The following is a 7037-nucleotide window of genomic DNA, read 5'->3' on the forward strand; positions in this document are numbered from 1 at the left end:
ATTCTGAAAAGAGCACAGAGATATCATTTAGTAATCAGGGGCCTGAAATTTTAAATATTTACTATTGGTCCAATTTTATAGGGTTAGAGATTTAATTCACATAAACTATGCCATCCACAACATCTACACACAGTGATGCTTCGCTAATTTTGGCTGTCACCTTGCTTGTAATGGAAGGTGTCTAAATTGAGAATTCATATTTCAGTGCTTGTGTGGGTATATCCTTCTAGAGGACAACAACTAAGGGAGAAATGTCACCCTGAATTAGTGGTATTATGCAATAGCTTACCAGTGGATGAATAAAAGAATGAAAGATGAAGCTTGCTAGAGTTCACTTTCTCTTTGCTTGGTTCCTTCCTCTCCTTTTCTCTCCCTCCATCTTTACCTTCCCTCCTAACTTTCTCCTTCATCTTTCCTTCCTCTCTCCTCATATCTTGGTCACCATGAGGTGAATAACTCAACTTTACCATGTTCTACTGCCATGATGATTTTTTTCAGCATAGGCCCAGAAATACTATGAGCCACAATAAAGTCTTTGCTGCCTTAAGTTTTTCAGTAAGTATTTCTACACACCAACTGTAAGAATACAGTACTTATCCCTCTTTGGGGGGATACGTAAGAAGAATCAGTCAACAATAGAACCAAGAATAGAGATAAGTATGAGAGGGGAAATGTGCATAAGGTTAATGTGAACAACAGTAAATTTAACCCTAGCATGTGTGAGCTTCAAGAAGTTTGCTGAAGAATATGATATAAAGAATAAAAAGTATCGAAGTAATTACTTAAAGATATGTATTATCTTTTATTATGAGAATCCAAATAAATATTTTTGACTGAATCAAATGAGTATTGTTTTATTCTAGAGTTCTAATGTTTCCTTTCAGTCTTCTTGAATCATAGCATATTTTTTTTAAATCACAGCATTTCTTATTTCTAAAATTTAGCATCCCAAATAAGATAAAAAGTATAGATAGCTTTGCTTTATTTTAAACACTTTTATTTTTAACTACAGATCCTATTTTAATCAAGGAAACTCATAAGAACATGAGATCTTTCTCTTTCAGTCCAATTCAATACCAAATGCAATTGTCTAAATTACTAATCAGAGTGGATGCAAAATCAAGTAGAATTTGTAAAAACAGCTGCCACACAATCTTAAGAAAGAAGAGCACTTCCCTGGTGCATGATACATCTAATTTAATACAAACTCTGTAGAGTATTCAGACCTGAGAGGTGCTCACTGTATCACCTTTGCCGTTATAATCACTTTTCATTATAAGTTTGAATTGAACAGTTACAAAGCAAGCACAGTTTTATGGCTAACCACTCAAGATCTTGAAAGAGTGAAAACAATATAAAATCTTAGAGATAATGTTATTTTTGAATGCACATGAGTTTCACCTTTCTTACCCCTAGGGAAAGAAATGTCCAGGGAATTCTGTTGTTAGCAAGAAGAGTCAAAAGGCATCAATACAAAAATTTCTTTTCTAAAAAAAAAAAAAAAGCCAGGCGATGGTGGCGCACGCCTTTAATCCCAGCACTCGGGAGGCAGAGGCAGGCGGGTCTCTGTGAGTTCGAGACCAGCCTGGTCTACAGAGCTAGTTCCAGGACAGGCTCCAAAGCCACAGAGAAACCCTGTCTCGAAAAACCAAAAAAAAAAAATTTCTTTTCTAACATGATTCACACTAATTAAAAAAGAGACTAGGTAATTTAATGCAATAATTTGCATGTGTGTGAGTAACATTTGGTGCCTAGGCATCCCACCTTCCTACAGTTATTAATAACTCCTTTGTTATTCACTCCTCTTAAATCTACCTTCATTCCCAATCCTCCAAATTTTTGTCTCCAATTTTTAAATCATTCTAGTCAATTTAGTGTTTCTATGTACTCTTAAATGGATGCACATCCACTGAAATGTTGACTATGTATCAAGTGCCACACCCTTAGAGGAAATTGACCCTTCCTCTCCCAGCTGCTATCAATTAACAATAGTTTTTCAGCTAAGAGTAGGATTTCATGCCTGTCTATCCAGTTTGAGCTGGAATTTTGTCTATCTTGAGCTTGAAAAGGGTTTATGGATGCTGTGAACATCACTGCATTTCTATGTGCAACTGCCCTTTTGTATCTGGAAAGCAAGCCTCTATCTTTTAATGTCTTTCTGCCTTCTCATTTGCAATGAGGATGAGTGGCAATCTAGATGTCTTGTTTAGAATTAAATATTCCACAGTTTCGTATTCTCTTAATCTTGCTCAGTTGTCGATCTTTGCATTAATTAAAATACACTGCAAAAAGAAATATCTATGATGAATGTTAGTAGATATATTAATCTATGTGTACCCTGATAAGTGATAGGAGCTGGTTTAAACACATGCACTATTAGTAGAATGAAAGTTGTAACTTCTTACCTAGGGCTCATGGCCTGTTTAGCCATAAATTGTTGGCTCTGATAGCAGTGCCATCTTGTGGAGCTGTATTTGGATGTGTTAAGAAAGTTTGTGGTTACTCCCATTATATTTATGTCACTACTACCCCCATAGGCATACTTTGCCAAAATGGTCAGGATTAACACACTTTTATGATCTGGTAGCATGAATAGCACCTTAGGAAACAGTCAAAGCCAGCCAGAGAACATGATTTCTCCATGATACTGGAAAAATCTGTAATACTGTCTTAATGTCAACTTCTGGAGGGGTCAAAAATATTGGCAATAGCCTGCAATATTTACAGATCAATGAGACCTCAAAGGAGAAGAACTCCATTAATGGTAATTCATTTCTGGCACTGGAATTGTTACCTGAAGTGTCTAGAAGGGACATTGTCTTTCCATTTTAATTTCACTCCATTTTAGCTCTTTTTATATGTGCATGTATAGATTTTATGAAACTGTTAATAATAGGCTGACATATTACTACTTGAATTGTTTTTATTTTAGTTATCCTTACCCCAATACCTTCCTATGCTATGCTTTCCATTCTCTGTATCATTTAACACTTCTGGTACCCTTATCCCCCTTTGCAATTGTTTTACCATTGTTTTTGTTCTATCTCCCATCCCTTGAAACTTTCCCCACAGCCACAGCACCATCTTACTATTCTGATCTTTATAGGTTTTTTTTATAAATCATATAATTATATCATATATTATATAATCCTCATGAAGAGCTCCACATCTGAATATTCCTCACTAATAACCAGAAACGAGAGGATATGTATGTCATGTTTGTCTTTCTGAGTCTGGCAGTGCACCATTTTAGTTTCTTCACTATAAAAATTTTCAAAATGCTTAATACTTTATGAGCAGCAAGATTCTTGTGGGAGGGAAATGAACTATGTGATGTTTACTAAACTTACATGAAAACAGATTTCTTTTCTGAATGGGGTAATTTTTCCATGCATTATTATTTTGTGTACTATCTACTCTGGTCATTCATAATGCCATGGACTAATTACTGATTATATTCATTTATAGCTTGCATGGGTTTTAGAAATGAATATCTACTGAGAAAGTAGTCAAGTGATTAGAATAGAAAGCAAAGCAAGTGCACACTGGACATTTTTCCAGAGTTTGTTTCACTTCCCAGCCTTGCCTTCTGAACATGCCTGTAATACAGAACATAAGATGTCTGTACCCTTGCAATTCCTGCAGGCTGAAATCTCAGTGCCTCTGAAAGGACTGAGTCATACTCAGTGACAATGTAGACTGTTGCTTTGGTGTCAGCATGGAAGGCTCTTTTGTGCCGTGAACAGCTCATCTGTGCCTTTCATTTTTAGCTGAATTCACAATGAAATTTCTTTGGTATGAATTCTTGCTTTGTCTTAGACATGAACTGTGCATGTCCTTCCAAAATGAATACGATCTCTGTAATCGGCAGTGTGCTGAATTAAGATGTAGCCTTTAGGAGTCAATTGGATTGTGATTACAGGTCCATGACTGGAGCTAGTGCTGCGATAAAAGAGGCTCCTAGCAACAACATGTTCTGTAGGTTCTGTGCAAACACAGATAAGAGGCAGCCACTGACGAACATGAAATGAGCCCTCTCTAGAAACAACCCATGCTGGCACATTGATAGTGGATTTCTCACACACCAGGACTGTTAAAAAACAAGTTTCAGGGATTTTTTTTAGGCGTGTGTGAGCATGTGTGTGTGTGTGTGTGTGTGTGTGTGTGTGTGTGTGTGTGTGATCTGTGTGTCTGTGTCTATATATGTCAGTATCGGTATGTGAGTGTTTGTGTGTGTATTTACACATATATTAAATGCATGTTATTTATGTCTGTTTATAGACAAGAAGCCAATTTCAGGAATCTTCAGTAACTGTCCACCTTTATTTTGGACATGGTGTATCACTGATCTTGGAACTCATAGATGTGACTAAACTGGCCAGTGAGCTCTATCTGTGCACATATCACTGTCTTTTTACCTTCTTTTTATTAAGAATTTTTAATACAATCTTTACTCACTTTATACAGCTACTGTCCCTGTTCCCAATCCCTCCCATCCCACCACTCCACACTTTCCCCGACACCACTCACATCCACTCCTAAGAAAGGGTAAGGCTTCCCAGAGGGAGTCAACAAATTCTGACACTTAACTTTAAGGTAAAACCAAGGCACTCCTCACCATATCTAGGCTGAACGAACTATCCCTTCAAAGAGAATGTGCTTCTAGATGCCAGTTCAAGCACTAGGGATAAATCCTGGTCCACTGCAAGTGGCCCCACAAACTGCCAAAGCTCACAATTGTCCCCCACAAAAATCAGTGGGCCTAGTTTGGTCCTATGCAGGTTCATCAGCTATCAGTTCAGAGTCAGTGAGTTCTCACTTGCTCAAGTCAGTTGTTTCTGTGGGTATCACTATCATGGTCTTGACCCATTTTCTTATATTATGGCTTCTCCCTCTCTTGGACTGGTATCCAGTAGCTCAGCCCTGTTATTTGCTGTATCCCTATTACTGTTGTTGAAGATGTTCACCCAGGTAATCTCATGTCATTATGTATGTGTGGCAAGAAGTATACAAACTCAGTCTTAATTTCTGTTTTTATAAGCTATAAAAGTTATAAAAGCCGAAATAGAATGATGTGTTGATCATATATGATTTAAATTTTAAATTAGATTAAAATACTCGATGAATAAATATTAGAAAAAAATCTACATAATTCAACATATTAGAAATTATAATATTCAATTGCTTCTTGGCCTTTTGGCTAAGATCAAGTGTAGTATCTATTTATATCAGTTTAATATCTGATAAGTCCTCTATCTGAGGACAATATATTAAATGGATTTTTAGAAGTTGGAATAGGAGCTTTCTCCATCCACTCCATGCATTGACTTGGTATTGCAGTACCTACAGGATTGGGGCAACCCCTTGGGAGATTTTTTAAAGGAAATTATACTATACAGTACTAATAATAGACATTTAAAGAGAAATATACATTTTAGCATTTAATACATCATTTTAGCAGCACAAATCAAGAAATTCAAAAGAATTTGAAATCACAAAATAAAATGTCATATGAGAATAGATCAAAAATTACCTAAAGTCAATATTAGTTTACCTTTGCTGAAATTACAAAGTAATGGAAAGACATAATGAATTCACAATTTTTTTATGAATTCACAATTTTTCACACATCCATATCATATTGAAGGTTGTTCACCTACTCAAAGAATTTATAAAGTAATGACATGGAAAGTGTTTATGAAACTATGTTAAATGTAAAGCAGAAATGATTATATTTATATTTTATTGATTAGTACCTATATGTAAGACAGTTTCTGAGAAATTTTTTCTAACACCTTATGGTACAGAATAATGATATATATTTTTGAATGAACTAATTTCCCATAAATTGTATAAGTCAGAGATGGTAGAAGAATTTTAGCACCTATACATTTGACAGAAAGTTCTTAGAATCTAGAATGTACTAATAACTAATAATCTGACTATGTCAATTATCATGAGATTAAACAGAGTTCCCTAGAGTATAAATACATATGTCCAAGAATATTTGCCTTAATGTTCGACATCCATACCTATCAGAGGTGTGAAAATGAAATGCTCTTTGACATTTTAACCCACTCCAAAGTGCAAAGATGAAAAGAATGGCAGAAAATGTTGGTATGGATCTGGAAAGAGGTGAACACTGATCCATTTTGGGGAAAGTGCAAACAGTGTTACCACTGTGGAAATCAGTATGTTAGCTCCTCAAAAACCTAGAAATAGCCATCATGTGTCGCAGTTACACCACTATAACATTTTCACAAAGGATTTCCTACTACAGAGAAACTTGCACATCTTTCTTTCATTGCTGTTCTAGAAAAACAGAGAAAGGCAATTGAGTAATTATTTCTGTCATGCTTTGATTAATCCTACTCATTAATCTGAAATTAAATGATTCACATTTCTCCCGCATGAGTGTAGGAAATCCTTTAATATGGTGGTTTTGATTTTATTCTCTAAAGTTGATTTTAGATACAAGTTATTAAATGTTGACATGATTTGGGTAAATATTTCTTTTAAAAAGATTTCTTTGGAAGGTTTTCCTAAATATATGTCCTTGAAAAATTTGAAATAAACTATACTTGAGCATATCAAATAAAACGCAAGTTCTCTCAGTTCTCAGCTACCAAGGAAGCACAATAAGTCCCCTAGGAGCCTTGTATGTCTCTATCTAACTTTACAGCTCACAGACAGGACAAGTTTGGAATCCCATCTCCTATTTCTTACCTGGGCTCTGTCTCATTTATTCATACATTCGTTGCCCTGCAACTTAAAGACTTCTAATTTCTTTCATAGTGATCTTCAGTTTTATTGATAGGTTCTTACTTTTTCCACATGATGTTGCTTTCCTCTAAAAACAAGAGCCAGACTTTCTACATTTTGTGATTTTTTTTCTTCTTTCTGTAGTAGGAACTACTCACAATGTGCAGTCAGACATGGAATAGAGAAATTTTTCAAGTAGTGAGAAGTGACTCACTCAGGAAGTACTCCAGTTCTTGAAGTCTCTTTTGAACAAGGAAGAACTTAAAATCTTGTAA

General features: G+C 35.4%; 1 non-coding gene across 1 annotated transcript; it reads left to right on the top strand.

Annotated features, from left to right (window-relative positions):
• The first annotated feature begins 5180 nt into the window (after nucleotides 1–5180).
• LOC113457624 lies at nucleotides 5181–5365 on the top strand. Its single transcript, XR_003378154.1, has one exon. It is a non-coding gene; the product is annotated as a U2 spliceosomal RNA (small nuclear RNA).
• The last annotated feature ends 1672 nt before the right edge of the window (nucleotides 5366–7037 follow it).

This window comes from Microtus ochrogaster, linkage group LG3 (genome assembly GCF_000317375.1).
Source record: "Microtus ochrogaster isolate Prairie Vole_2 linkage group LG3, MicOch1.0, whole genome shotgun sequence".
In the NCBI taxonomy this organism is placed as follows: Eukaryota; Metazoa; Chordata; class Mammalia; order Rodentia; family Cricetidae; genus Microtus; species Microtus ochrogaster.